This window comes from Protopterus annectens, chromosome 5.part0, assembly GCF_019279795.1.
Source record: "Protopterus annectens isolate FY-2018-M chromosome 5.part0, PAN1.0, whole genome shotgun sequence".
In the NCBI taxonomy this organism is placed as follows: domain Eukaryota; kingdom Metazoa; phylum Chordata; order Ceratodontiformes; family Protopteridae; genus Protopterus; species Protopterus annectens.
Window position 1 is genome coordinate 1,293,054,783 of NC_056735.1, and position 16,660 is coordinate 1,293,071,442.

The window sequence follows — 16,660 nt, forward strand, 5'->3', positions numbered from 1 at the left end:
TGTCATTTGTATGGGTGGCTCATAAAGTGTCCTTTTGTTAAGGTGTTAACTGTAGGCATAGTGGCTGTTCCATATTGTGTGCACCTTCTACATATGTATCTTACTGTAAATATCTCTGCATGTGTATGTGTAGTCACATGTGTGTGTGTGTGTGTGTATATATATATATATATATATATATATATATATATATATATATATATATACATATATATATATATACATATATATATATATATATATATATATATATATATATCTATATCTATCTATATATATATATATATATATATATATATATATATATATATATATCTGCATATATGTATCCTGGGGATGTTGATAGCTTCCACATTGTAAATTTCCTATGGGAGTCAGACTGTACTGCATGATATGTTACCAATACCAGCCTGACATCATAAAGGTGGGATGTAGTACTGTTAACATCTTGTGCCCATGTTGTGTCAGGTCCTGGTTATGGGATCTGCAACACGTGGTAGTGTATTGCAGGGCTGACATGTTTGGCTGTGTGGGGGTATACCTATTAGTACAAAACGTATATTGTTTGGGGCCTCTCAACCCCATTAACAGTGCATGTGAACATATATGTTTTAGTTAATCTCCAGATGTATGTCCATGTATACTGTGACACCCGTGTCCTGGTCCAGGAATCAAGGATCCTCAATCCTCACCACTAACACCAGTGATGGGCATCTCATATAAGAGGAAAGGATAACAAATATACACAGTAAAGTGCAATTTCCCTTAAGAGCACACAGAGATCACAGTCAGTCCGGGGCTGGTTGCTCCCTTGCTCTCCAGGTCCCCAATAAGACTCCCCACTGGCACAGCTATAGGGTCCAGATCTCAGCCTTGTGGACAAGCTAAAACTTCCAGCACCCTCTCTGTCCAACCAGTGCTACATGTCCCTACCCAAGAAGCTGACACACACACACACACACACACACACACACACACACACACACACACACACACACACACACACACACAGTTTGAGAAGAGTTTATACAACCACACAGATACTCCTGGGGAAGGCTGGCACAGGTTCTACAGCTGTGCCCCTTTTTCACAGCCTATACGGTAGTACCAGCTGCCACCACCCACTAATATTTATCAGATACTCAAAGGCCCTTAAAAGGGTGTCTAATTATTACTGTGCAATATTATTATCCAATTGGTAGTATAGCCCAGGGCTAAAGCTATTAGAGTGGCTTTGTACAATTTTTACCAAAGGCATGCAAGTACTCTAAAAAGCTTAAATTATCTCTATAAAAACAGCCACAGTTGAAAGGGTTTAAAATATTTAATAAAAAGTCAAAACACAAGACAATACTTTCTACTACACAGTGCTAGTCAAGAGTTCAGAGATCACAGAGAAATACTTAAAATAATTCAGTAGTACAGTTTTTTTTTCAAAACAGGTTTATTGTTTTAACGTATAAGAGAAATATCATAACAATTTTATACAAGTAATTAAAAATAGGTATTATTATAATATTCAACAAAACAACTAAAGTATTTACAAAGACATCCACTACAATCAGATCAATTAATTAAACTAAAATACCATGCTATTGAAATTAAAATTTTTTTAACAAATTTTGTAAATTATCCCATACAATAAAATAAGATGTTTTTCTATTTGTTCTAGTCCTAATTGTGTTTATTTCCATATGGCACACTATATTCATAACATTTTTAAATTCATTGAACGAAGGAGGTGTATCTGAAATCCAATTTCTAGTTATTATTTTCCTAGCCACTGCTAGAACAGACCATAACAAGGGAAGCTTAACCTTTTTAACACTTTGAGGTACAGGTATGTTGAACAATATAAGAGATTTAGAAATAATGAAATTATCTGTAAAAAGAGCCTGCAAAAATTCATTAATTGACTTCCAGTATTCTTTCAATTTTATACAGTCATAAAACATATGAGCCCAGTCAGCATTAATTTCTACATTACATCTCTTACATAGATTATCTTTATTATTTATTTTATTCATCATCAAAGGTGTATAAAAGATCTATGTAAAATTTCCATGTATAAAGTCTCCAGACAATGGAAGACGTAGTTCTATAAGCAGATTCCAATATATATTGTTTATCTTGTTGATTTGGTGGGTCCCCATTAATAGAAGTGAAATAATTCCAGTATGAATCTACACTGTAAAAAGTTTCTTGTCTGATAACTTTATGTATGTATGAAAGTTTACCTTTATCAGAAACTTTATGTTGTAAATTTAATATCAAGTAATCAATCAGTGTTGGAATAGATTCTTTAACAGTTATAGACATTAAATCTATTTTATTAATGAGATGTTGTCTAAAGGTCTGAACCTCTAACCAGCAAGTTTCTCTTAGATCAAATTCTTGTTTTAAGAAATCTAGATTTTTAACTTTATTATCAGATATCAACTGATACCAGTACTTTAGATCATTATCTATAGCTAAATGAGTTCCTTCAGATGTAGATGACAAAAGCATACCCTGAGTATACATTATAGGAAACACAATAAAATTCCATTCCCTATACTTAGAGTGCATGAATATAAAGTTGCGATAACTAATAATAATATTTAATGGGTAACAAACCATATGTTTAGGTGTAATAGGTGAAGTACAAAATTCCTTTAGTAACCATAACATGGAGTTATTTACAATCATATTTTTATGTGTTAAGGAGATTTTCATGAAGTGTATACTAATTAGCTCCCAATAATCTTTCCATTTTGTGACATATGACTGATCTATTGATAAAGTAATAACTTTTACAATAGAAGAGATAGTATATAAATTAAAGTCTGGAAAAGAAATACCCCCTTGAGACCAGCTATTAGTATGTTTCTTTAATGCAATCCTAGGTCTATTAGGTGCCCATAAGAAATTTAACATTAGTGTGTTCAGTTTCTTGATAATTATTTTTGTAGGTGGAAGTATTATTGATTGTATTAAGTATAAAATCTTGGGGAATATTATCATTTTAATAATTGTAAGTCTCTCCTCCATAGTAAAAACATATTATTCCAGGTATTAAAAAGATTTTGTATATTAAGAAAACAGGTATTATAATTATTATATATAATAGATTTAATATCTTTAGACAGTATTATACCTAAATAAGTTATCTGACCTGAATTGGGTACATATTTAGTAAAATCACTAATGAGAATATTTTTTCGTGTATATATAGGTAGTATTTTAGTTTTTTCTTCATTGAATATTAAACCAGAAATACTTTTAAAATTCATCATGTTATCAAATAGAGACTGTATAGAAGAATTAGATCCTGCTGATGTAATTAGAACATCATCTGCAAAAGTTGAATTTTGGATGTTGTATTTTCATCTATTTCAAAACCCTCTATGTCAGTACTGTTTCTGATCAAATTAGCCCAAGGCTCCATTACTAAAGTGAATAATAGTGGAGAAAGTGGACATCCTTGTTTTGTACCTTTAAGAATGGGTATTTTTGTGAAACATATGTTCCTACCTTAATATAAGCCAGCGTTCCTTTGTATAAATGTTCAATTAGATTTACAAATGCATCCGAGAAGTTTGTGCACTTCATTAAGGTAAACAGATAGTCCCAACTTACTGAATCAAATGCTGAACTTATATCAAGACTAATAAATGTTAAATCTTTCTTTTTCCTATTTGCAAAATCTATTAATGTTAAAGTTCTTCTTATATTATCAAAAGTATTTCTATTTACAATGAAGCCTGTCTGATCTATATCTATAATGCCGGGAATGATTGTCTTCAATCTATCAGCAAAGATATTCATAAACATTTTATAATCAACATTAAGTAATGAGATGGGCCGATATGAAGAACATCTAGTTGGATCTTTATTAGGTTTTAAAATTGGCGAAATAAATGTTTATTGCCAAGATGGGGGGGGTTATTAACTCAGTTTGGGCCAAAATAAAAACCTTATGTATTAATGAATATGTATTTTTAGAAAGGAGTACAGTTTTGACATCACAGAAAAACACTTAATCTAATCTTTCCAGTTTCTAGCTATTTCTAAGAGAAAACACAAGTCTAAGATATAGAGCAAAGGCAGAGTGCTGATAAGTTGGATGGTGAAGACAAAAATGGTTAATGCTCTGTGATTCTCTCTGTTTTTAAAATCACATTCCTGGTTCACATTACATCATTCTTCACACTTCCCTGGGTTCTCAGGCTAATAGAAACTACATTTACATTCTTCACCTCTGGGCAGAAACCAGAGCAATAAAGGACATTTATGCATGCAAATTCTGGCCATTGATTCTGGCCTTAAAACAATAGCAAGAATTCCTTGATCTAGACTGGCGGGAGCCATGTTTACATCAAAGTGTCACAACATGCTTTACTTGGTCAGTAGAGTGCACTGTTGTTACATTATTTTTCAGTTCCAATCTGGACTGGCTAACACAGGGAGTCCTCCCAAAGCTTCTTTAAGTTTCTGGAATGCCTGCTCACATGCTGGGGTCCACAATACCTTATCTGGCCTGTTCTTCCTTGTCAGGTCTGTGAGGGTAGCAGCTATGGTACTATAACTGGGGACAAACTTTCTGTAGTACCCTGCTGTCCCTAAAAATGCCCTCACCTGCTTTTTAGTAACAGGTGCAGGCCGTGCCTGAATGGCTTTCACTTTGGCGGGTTCTGGCCTTATCTTACCACTCCCCACTCTATGTCCTAGGTGAAGACCTCTGCCATACCCACCTAACATTTGCTTGGCTTAATGGTCAACCCTGTCCTCTGTAGTCTGCCCTGTACCTCCCTGACATGCTGAAGGTGCTCTGACCAGGAATGGCTGTAGATGGAAATATCGTCTAGGTAAGCAAGGGCAAACCCTCCTGCTCCTGCTAGGATATGATCTACCAGCCTCTGGAAAGTAGCTGGGGCATTATTCATCCCAAAGTGCATCTTTGTGAACTCACACAAGCCAAAAGGAGTCACAAAGGCTGACTTCTCTCTCACACTGGGAGTCAAGGGCACCTGCCAGTAGACCTTGGTAAGATCAATGGTTGTAAGATACTTAGCCCCACCCAGCTGCTCTAGGGCCGCATCTGTCCTAAGCATGGGGTAAGCATCTGACTCTGCATGGCTATTTAATTTCCTGGAGTCCACACAGAACCTGGTGCTGCCATCCTTATTTGGCACCAGCACCACTGGGGAGGCCCAGGGACTGTTGGACTCTTTGAATCACCCCTAGTTCCAACACCTCCTGTACCTCCTCCCTCAGAATCTGTTTGACTCTCTCAGGCACTCTATAAAGGGCCTGATTAATAGACCTTTGGGGTCCTGTATCCACCTGGTGCTGCCCCAGGTGGGTAAACCATGGTTTCACAGTGAACATGTCCCCAAATTCCTGCAACACTGCTTGGATTTCTCAAACCTGGATAGGAGATAGCTGTTGGGATATTGCTACCCCTTCTACTGAGGTGTCAGCCTGAGCCTCACTGAGGGGATCAGTCCCTAGTCTCCAGAAATCCACTGCAAATGCTCAGCACAAGGGTCTCCCTATCATGATAAGATTTCATCATGTTAACATGGTACAATTTGTGCCCCTGCCTTCTACCTAGCAGTTCTACCATGAAGTTAACATCACTTACCTTTCCTACCACCTTTTAGGGTCCCTCCCAAGCTGCTTGCAGCTTGTGTCTGACAGGAATGACAACTATTACCTGCTGCCCCACGGCATACTCTCTAGCTCGTGTATTCCTGTCATACCACACCTATTTCTGTTGGGCTTCTGCCAGGTTCTCCTATGCCAAGCCAGTGAGTTCCCTGAGTCTTGTCCTGAGGTTTAGGACATATGCCACAACAGACTCCTTGTGAGACTTGCACTCACCTTCCCACTCATTTCAAATTAAATCTAGAGGTCCCCTCACCCTATGCTCATACAGCAACTCAAAGGGTGAAAGACCTGTGGATTCCTGGGGAACCTCTCTGTAAGCAAACAACAGATGGGGAAAATATTTGTCCCACTCCCTCTTAAACTTATCTGCAAATTCCCATAACATGGACTTGATTGTAGAGTTTAACCTCTCAACAAGACCATTAGTCTGAGGATGGTAGGGGGTGGTCTTCATGTGTTTCACCCCACAGGACTTCTACAGACAAGCCAGCAGGTCTGACATGAAATTGGCACCTCTATCCGTCAGTATTTCTTTTTGGAAGCCTACCCTGCTGAAACTCTCTAACAAAGCATTTGCCACATTCCCTGCCTCAATGGAGGACAAAGCCACTGCCTCAGGGTATTGTGTAGCATAATCCACTACCACTAGGATATACTTTTTCCCTGTGGAACTTGGGGTACTCAGAGGACCCACAATGTCCATAACTACCCTCTGAAATGGCTCTTCAATCACAGGCAAAGGCATCAAAGGAGCTCTCACCTTGTCTCCTGCCTTGCCTACCTTTTGGCACCACTCACAGGTCCTGCAGTACCCTGTTACATCTCTAGAAATTCCAGGCCAATAGAAGTTCTGCATAATGCACCTCTTTGTACATTTTATGCTCATATGATCTGCAAAGGGAATATCATGGGCTATGGCTAGAAGTGCCAGACAGTAGGCTCTAGACACTACCAACTGCTGTACTCTCTCACCTTCTAGCCCTCCCTCAGGGGTCCACTCTCTGTATAGTAACCCTTTGTCCCAATATACAGATTCTCCCTTTCCTTGAGAATCAGATGCCTCCCTAGCTACCTGTCTCAGGCCTTGCAATGTAGGGTCTGAGAGCTGAGCCTGTCTCAACTCTCTCCTTGTAACCCTTCCCAGCTCCCCTTCCACAGGAAGTCTGGCATCCTCTGACAGTGGTGCCTCACTGTTAGCCTGGGTACTACTACTCACCTCTACCTTTGCAGATAATCTATCCAAGGGACCATCAGTACCCCCAAGTAGCTGTGGCTCATCTTCAGTCTCACTGCTACAGGGTAGCTCCCTCCTTGAAGTAACCACCTCACCAGTCCTGGATGCAAGTGTGCAGTCTGTCTGGGCATCCCTCAGGCTACCAGACTTACCTGCTTCTCTCCAAGCCTGACTGCATGTAACTGCACAAGCACAGGGTACTGCACTATCAAAATCATTTCCTATCAGGACATCTGCAGGTATATCCTCAAACACACCTACTTCCTGGCTTCCTTTTCCACCCTCCCAGTCAAGATGAACCATAGCCAAAGGTATTTGGAATGGGATCCCTCCTAAAAGCCCTGACTGGAGTAGACTACCCAGGCAAGTAGTGCTCCTCTGTAACCATTGCAGGCTTTACAATGGTTATATCAGAGGCTGTGTCTCTCTTGGCAATGGCCTCTTTGCCATTCACTACAATAGGATTTAACCTCTGGTGGTAGTTTGGTATCCTTGTTGTACCAAGACAACCTACTACTGGCATTTTGTCTTTCCCACTTACTGGCTCCCTCAACTTTTGTTCCCCACCTTTACTCTATGGACACCTGTATGCCACATCACCCCAATGGTTGCATTCAAAACATTTAACCCTAGCTCCTGGATGTGTATCTGGGTTAGTGGCTTCCTCTGCTACTGGCAGATTCTATTAGGGCAGTCTGTGCTGCCCACCATGGGTTCCTTTAGACCCATGAGCAGTACTGGGGATCCCTTTCCTGTGCAGGGCTGCCCTGCTTGTGAGGTATAGGTCTCCATTCTTCCCCAATTCATCTGAAGTAGCATATTGTCTATCAACTAACCAGATCCTCATGTCCTCAGGAAAAGTTCTAAGGGCCCTCACCAAAAGGTCTGCCAGCCCTACAAAAGTGGTGACGTGACATCCACTCACCCACCTTTCAAAATAGGTGCTCACTTCAGCAACATATTCAGACACACTTTCATCTAGCTTGCATCTATGCTCACAAAACTTTTTCCTATATGTTTCAGGTGTTAGCTTAAACAATTCTAACAAGTGATTTTTTAACAGCAGTATAATCAAAACATGCAATGTCAGACATTTTTGACAAAACAGTTACAGCTTTACCATGGAGTAAGGGGGTCAGGAACCGTACCCAGAGCTTTTGGTCAACACTATACTGTTTGCATACCCTCTCAAATATATCAATGAAACTATTAAAATTATCCCCCTCTTTAAACTGAGGAAGAAATTTACTGGCCTTTTATGCTTTTGGGGACTAGTTACTCCCTTCCCCATTATTACCTCCATGACTCTGGCAAAGAGTCAGCATTTCTCTCTCATGCCTCCTCTGCCGGTCCTTTTCCTCGGCTTCTATCTCAAAACGCCTGGCCTCCAATTCAAGTCTCTTTAGCTTCAGATGGATTTTTATGTGCTCTGCAGAAAGGTTGAGCTGTCTATTCTCCGAGCGTATTATATCTTCACTGCCAGTCTGATTGTCCTCCTGGTCGCTGTTTTCTGATGCAGCTGTAACCAAGGCTGCAATCAGGTCTGCCTTAGTCAGGTTTCCATGTTCCAGTCCCCTAGCCTGGCACATCTCCACCAGCTGGCTCCTTGTCAGCTTTCTATACCCCTTTGCTGACATGCTGCCTGCTCACCCTGACTAACCAAGCTAACAAAATAAAACAATTATGATCTGAACTCTGAGTATTCACTGAGTGGCTGAGTTAGAGTATAAAACACCTTCAAAGCTCACTGTACACAAGCTACAGGAATTCACTCTACCCACACCACTACAAGCAAATTAGTATCTGCCAACCAATTAATATGTGGTGTCACTATCCCAACACTGCCAAACAATTAATATGTGACACCCATGCCCTGGCCTAGCAATCAAGCAGCCTCAATCCTCATCACTAACACCAGTGAGGGGTGTCTCCTATAGGAGGAAAAAATAACAAATACACACAGTAAGGTGCAATTTCCCTTAAGATCACACAGAGATCACAGTCAGTCTGGGGCTGGTCGCTCCCTTGCTCTCCAGGTCCCCAATAAGACTCCCCACTGGCACAGCTATAGGGTCCAGATCTCAGCCTAGTGGGCAAGCTAAGACCTCCAGCACCCTCTCTGTCCAACCAGTGCTTCGTGTCCCTGCCCAATTAGCTCACACACACACACACACACACACACACACACACACACACACACACACACACACACACACACACACACACACACACACACACACACACTTACTTTGAGAAGAGTTTAAACAACCACACAGGCACTCCTGGGGAAGGCTGGCACAGGTTCTACAGCTGTGCCCCTTTTCCCCAGTCTATACCATAGTACCAGCTGCCACCACCCACTAATATTTATCAGCTACTCAAAGGCCCTTAAAAGGGTGTCCAATTATTACTATGCAATATTATTATCCTATTGGTAGCATAGTCCAGGGCTAAAGCTATTAGAGTGGCTTTGTACAATGTTACCAAAGGTATGCAAGTACTCTAAAGAGCTTACATTATCTCTGCAAAAACAGCCACAGTTGAAAGGGTTTAAAAATATTTAATAAATAGTCAAAACACAAGACAATACTTTTTACTACACAGTGCTAGTCACGAGTTCAGAGATCACAAAGAAATACTTAAAATAATTCAGTAGTACAGCACTGACATCACCGATAAACACTTAGTCTAATCTTTCTAGTTTCTAGCTATTTCTAAGAGAAAACACAAGTCTAAGATAAACTTACATATATACCAAAGGCAGCGTGCTGATGAGTTGGTTTGTCAAGACAAAAATGCTTAATGCTCTCTGATTCTCTCTGTTTTTAAAATCACATTCCTGGTTCACATTACATCATTCTTCACACTTCCCTGGGTTCCCATGCTAACATAAACTACATTTACATTATTCACCTCTGGGCAGAAACCAGAGCAATGAAGGACATCTATGCATTATATCTTATGTAGAAGGGCCAGTCTGAAGGAGATTGGAGACTGTAAAGTGGTGGCAGGGGAAAGTGTAGTTAGGCAGCATAGGATGGTGGTTTGTAGGATGACATTGGTGATCAAGAAGAGGAGGATGAGTGTGAGGGCAGCACCAAGGATCAACTGGTGGAAATTGAAAAAGGGTAATTGTGAGGTGATGTTCAGGGAAGAGTTAAGACAGGCACTGGGTGGCAGTGAATAGTTACCAAATAGCTGGGTAACTACAGCAGAGCTAGTAAGAGAGATGGCTAGAAAGGTGCTTGGTGTGACATCTGGAAAGAGGAAGGAGGACAAGGAGACCTGGTGGTGGAATGAATAAGTACAGGACAGTATACAGAGAAAGAGGTTGGCGAAGAATAAGTGGGATTGTCAAAGAGATGAAGAAAGTAGACAAGAGTATAAGGAGATGAGGTGCATGGCAAAGAGAGAGGTGACAAAGGCTAAGGATAAGGCATATGAAGAGTTGTATAAAAGGTTGGACACTAAGGAGGGAGAAAAGGACCTGCACTGATTGGCTAGACAGAGGGACTGAGCTAGTAAAGATGTGCAGCAAGTAAGGGTGATAAAGGATAATGAGGGAAACGTACTCACAATCGAGGAGAGTGTGTTGAGCAGATGGAAAGAGTACTTTGAAAGGTTGATGAATGAAGAGAATGAGAGGGAGAGAAGGTTGGATGATGTGCGGATAGTGAATCATGAAGTGCAGTGGATTAGCAAGGAGGAAGTAAGGATAGCTATGAAGAGGATGAAGAATGGAAAGGCTGTTGGTCCAGATGACATACCTGTGGAAGCATGGAGGTGTTTAGGTGAAATGGCAGTGGAGTTTTTAACTAGATTGTTTAATGAAATCTTGGAAAGTGAGAGGATTCCTGAGGAATGGAGAAAAAGTGTTTTGGTACCGATTTTTAAGAATAAGGGTGATGTGCAGAGCTGTAGTAACTAGAGAGGAATTAAACTGATCAGTCACAGCATGAAGTTATGGGAAAGAGTAGTGGAAGCTAGGTTAAGAAGGGAGGTGATGATTAATGATCAGCAGTATGGTTTCATGCCAGGAAAGAGCACTACAGATGCAATGTTTGCTCTGAGAGTGTTGATGGAGAGGTACAGAGAAGGTCAGAAGGAGTTGCATTTTGTCTTTGTGGATTTATAGAAAGCATATGACAGGGTGCCTAGAGAGGAGTTGTGGTATTGTATGAGGATGTCGGGAGTGTCAGAGAAGTATGTAAGTGTGGTACAAGAAATGTACGAGGGTAGTGTGACAGCGGTGAGGTCTGGGGTGGGAGTGACGGATGCATTTAAGGTAGAGGTGGGATTACATCAAGGATCAGCTCTGAGCCCTTTCTTATTTGCAATGGTGATGGACAGGTTGACAGACAAGATCAGACAGGAGTCCCAGTGAACTAATATGTTTGCAGATGACATTGTGATCTGTAGTGAGAGTAGGGAACAGGTGGAGGAGACCCTGGAGAGGTGGATATATGCTCTAGAGAGAAGAGGAATGAAGGTCAGCAGGACTAAGACAGAATATATGTGTGTGAATGAGAGGGAGGATAGAGGAATGGTGAGGATGCAGGGAGTAGAGGTGGCGAATGTGGATGAGTTTAAGTACTTGGGATCAACAGTTCAGAGTAATGATGAGTGTGGAAGAGAGGTGAAGAAGGCAGTACAGGCAGGATGGAATGGGTGGAGAAGAGTGTCAAGAGTGATTTGTGACAGACGAGTACCAGTAAGAGTGAAAGGGAAGGTCTACAAGAGGGTAGTGAGACTAGCTATGTTATATGGGTTGGAGACAGTGGCCTTGACTAAAAGGCAGGAGTCAGAGCTTGACTTGGCAGAGTTGAAGATATTAAGATTTGCACTGGGTGTGACGAGGATGGGCAGGATTAGCAATAAGTATATTAGAGGGTCAGCCCAGGTTGCAAGGTTTGGAGACAAAGCCAGAGAGGCATGATTACGTTGGTTTGGACATGTGCTGAGGAGGGATGCAGAATATATTGGGGAAAAGATGCTAAGGAAGAAGCTGCCAGGTAACAGGAAAAGAGGGAGGCCTAAGATAAGGTTTATGGATGTGGTGAGAGAGGACATGCAGGTGGTTGGTGTGACAGACAAGATGCAGAGGACAGGAAGAAATGGAAACAGTTGCTCTGCTGTGGCAACCCCTAACGGGCGCAGCCGAAAGAAGAAGATGCATGCAAATTCCGGCCATTAACTCTGGCCTTATAACAATAGCAAGAATTCCTTCAACTAGACTGGCCAGAGCTGTGTTTACATCAAAGTGTCACAACATGCTTTACTTGGTCAGTAGAGTGCACTGTTGTTACATTATTTTCCAGTTCCACGGATAACACTATTTTTACCATTTAAGACAACAAGCCTGTGGTATACATTAATATTTGAAGATGACAGAATTATCTCCAAAATTCTATCTGGCTAGGCTGGCAGCCTTCACTCATCTTCACCAAATCTTCACATATACCTATTTAGATATATATATCTACTTACATATATATATATATAACTATGTCCGTATATACCTACATAGATATATATCTGCTTACATATATGTAACTTGCTGTGTATATTTAGATATATAGGTGTAGACATATATATATATATATATATATATATATATATATATATATATATATATATATATGTATAGATGTAGGCATTTGTATGTATATATGTTCATATCTATTTATATATATGCATGTGTATATATATATATATATATATATATATATATATATATATATATACATGTATAGATGTAGGCATTTTTATGTATATATGTTCATATCTATTTATATATATGCATGTATATATATATATATATATATATATATATATATATATATACATATATATATATATATATATATATATATATATATATATATATATAAATATATATATATATATATATATATATATATTATATCTGTTTAAATATTAATATATTTACATACACACATACATCTAAATTTTGGAATACATTCCTTGTACTTTTGAATGACTGGGCTGGATGATATGTGTTTGAAAACATCAGGGTTATGTATATCTGACATGGCTTAGTGGTAAATCACTTTGGCTATGGAGTGCAGGGTCTTGGGTTAAAGACTTGCAGAGGTTGTTTATTTTTTTGCTGGGCAGAACACGGGCCATTGAATACAGAGTGATTAAGGCACTTTAAAACAGTTGTAAGTGGGTTTGCATGGGATTACGCAGAGGTAAGCACTGCTAACTTCTGGTTACAGTTTGTTATACTCAGTTAGCTTCTAAATTGCTTAACCTGTGTAAGCATAGCTTACCCCCACACAAACAGGCTTAAACCACTGCTTCAAAGATTTGCTTCTGCTTACCCCCGCGCTAATTTCTTTAAAAGAAAAGAAAAAGGGGTTGATAGGAAAATGGTGAAAAAAGGGGCACAAAGAGGGAAAGACAGTAGGGAAAATAGCCAGGGATGTGCGAAAAGGGTGTAGGGAAGGTCCATAGCTGCCCATTTCTTCTACAGCAACAGCTGTGCAGATACACCACATTTGGAGGTAGATTTGGACACTCAAACCCCTGGGAGGGGGTGAGGACAACAAATATAAGTTGTGATGCCAATTAGACCAGATTACAAGTGTCCAGTGGACACGTGTGTGAAATGGACAGCTATGTACAGGGTGAGACTTTTTTGTGGGAACAGATTGCCTTTTTTTTTTCAGGTGAGAGTGGGATGTTGGGGAGGTTTAGTAGGTATATTTGGGAATGTAGGTTGGGTAGATTAACAGACAAGACAAACAAGATGCATACAGGGGTGGTATATGACACGTGGGGATTAAACACCTTGATGGGGAGGGATGTTGGGAAATTGGAAGCCCACAAGCCCCCTAGTGGTAACAGTGGAACTGAGGTTCCCCACCCATGGGCAGGCACCATTGCACCTTCACAGCCCCGAAGATGGCTATGCTGGGAGCTGAGTCACAGAGCCAGGCTGACTCTCTAATCATGACACACGGCCCTCAAGCTGGTGTAGAAGATCACCAAACTGATGGTTGATCTCTCTATGCACCACAACCCCGACCTGGCAATGGGTGACAGGTGCCTGTCTGCGCCCACTCCTGGGGGAGTGAGCCTCATCCCCTGAGGTGGTTCCACCTGAAGGTGGTGCAGGACCAATGGACAGGGCAGTCCCTGGTTGGGCCTCAGACATGCTGGTGCCCAGTGCCACAGCCAGCTGAAGTGGGACAGGTGGGTCCGCTGGGACCGGCCTTCTCAAGTGTGCTATAGTGTTTAGATTTCATCATCAAATGTGGGTTAGTAGTCAACTCATTCCAGGGTTAGGTATAACAGCATGCATAGATATTCCCATTAACTCAGACACCAGATACGGAACAGTTGCATAGCAAACAGAACACATGCATATATGGGACCACAGTGGTAATAAGAACAGCATGCAGGTACATTGTTGGCACTATACCACCAATGTTGGAATAATTCCATATAGCACATGCATGGGAACCATTAAAATATTTATCAAACAATTGGACAGTATCAGAACGTACGTGTCATTACATACCAGTTGGGGTGGGTATGTTGATTATTGTTGGTGATATGGTGGGGGGGAGAAAGATATCAGTTAACAACTAGTGTATTCCTGTAGTCCACATTACTTTCCTAGTCAGTGCTGTTATCTATACCTTACAAGTCTTACTACACTACCCTATAGCCTTAGTTTGAACAGTGACATGGTTGTCATTATCATTACACATGAACCTGTTTTAGCTGCAGTATACACCTCTTACCTGGTATACCTGTGGAGGGAATGTTTGCTAACACTAACTAACCATTTCTACACATACTCCCAGATTCTGAGTTGATGTTGTGCACATAGCTATCCAACTCTTTCTGCACAGACTCTGGCCATGTGTTGACCACATGCTGGTGTGCTGGGACATATCTAGAATATTGCCCTCTTCCACCTTTAGTGACCTGACACACACATATACATGCTTTCCTACACAGTTATATTATGTAGGACAGTGTGGGTGACAGTGACCAGTGATACTTTATTATTCAGAGAAAATACAACACTCACAATTCCCTACAACACCAGAGTGAACAGTACCAGTACAGGTTATAATGGTCTGTATTTCTCAGCATAGTGTCCGTATCTGACATACCTGTGGGAGCAATGTTTGTTAGCACTACCTGACTGTTGCCACACAAAGTTCCAGTTTACACATTAGTATTATGCACATACATCTCACTCTGTTACTGTACACACTCTGGTCACAGCTTGATAACATGGAAGTGTAGATAGGACATACTTGAAATATTACTCTTCTAACAGATTTGGGGGGTGCTACAGTGACAGGTGTGTTCTCATAGATGTTTGGCAATCACTTGTATTCCCTGTTTGCTGGCTAAACATCTGGGATCATCCCACAGACTTACCAGGGGGACAGGGGGACAGGCAGCAGATATGGGCCCATATACTGGACATTCTGGCCTCATCTGTATAGTTGTGGAGTATGATTCTGTATGCAGCCTACTTCCACTCCCAGGATTTGGACTATGGCTGTGTCTGCTACAACTTAAACACTGTCCATCACAATTGTGTCTGCTATATAGATATTGCTGTATATCTCCTATCTGCTTTTCTGTCTTATTAATCCCCTGTGCTTTTGCATTCTGACCTTGTATTACAACACACTTATACAGATTTCCTAGACAATTATATGTTGTAGGACAGTGTGGGTGACAGTGATATGTAATACCTTATTATTCAGAGCAACTGCATATCATTCTTGTATTTCTGGGCACAGTGTTGGTATCTGACAGACCTGTGGGAGGAATGTTTATTAGCACTAACTGGATGTTCCCATACACAGAACCAGATTCCACATTGCTATTATGCACATACATCTCACTCTGTTACTGTACATACTCTGTCCACAGCTTGACAAGTTGGGGTATAAATGGGACATATGTGGCTTCTTAGTCACATAAGGTATTGGGGAGTTGCTAGCGTGCCAGCTTTGCTCTCATAGATGTGTGTCAATCAGTTGCATTTCTTGTTTGCTGCCTATACGTCTGGGATCATCCCATTGATTTCCCAGGGGGGTCAGGTTGAAAAGCATCAGATATGGGCCACTTTACTGGACATTTTGGACATATCTGTACAGTTGTGGAGTATGATTCTGTATGTAGACTACTACCATTGGCAGGATTCGAACCGTGGCTACGTGTGCTAAAAAAACAACAGTTCACATCTCAGTTGCATGTACTATTCAGTTTTTGTTGTCTGCATCTTTCCCATTTACTATCTATGTGTCTCTCAGTTGTACTAAATGGCCTCTGGGGATTACATCTTTCATATACAGGCATTCCTACACATTCAATTTATGGTGCACGGTGTGGGTAACAGTGCTTAATACAACAGTACTATTACATGATTGCAAATCTACATTACCATATGATACCGGAATATACACATGCAGTCCAGCAGTTACACCTGTTTTGTCAGGCTATTACACTTTAATTGACATACAAACAATATCAGACTCTTCCTGCCATATTCTCTAGTGTATGCAGTACATGCCTTGAACAATACATGTTTTATACAGGCAATTAATTTACTACTACTTTTATTTTTATTTCCTGTGACAGTAAATGCATGAGTATTACTGACCTGCCTTGCATAGCAAACTCACCAGGCGACTGATGTGGGCCTCCTGGTTCGTGGCCCACTCCATTGCAGCTGTGGGGGACATAAGAGGAATATTTAGCCATGCCTATCCA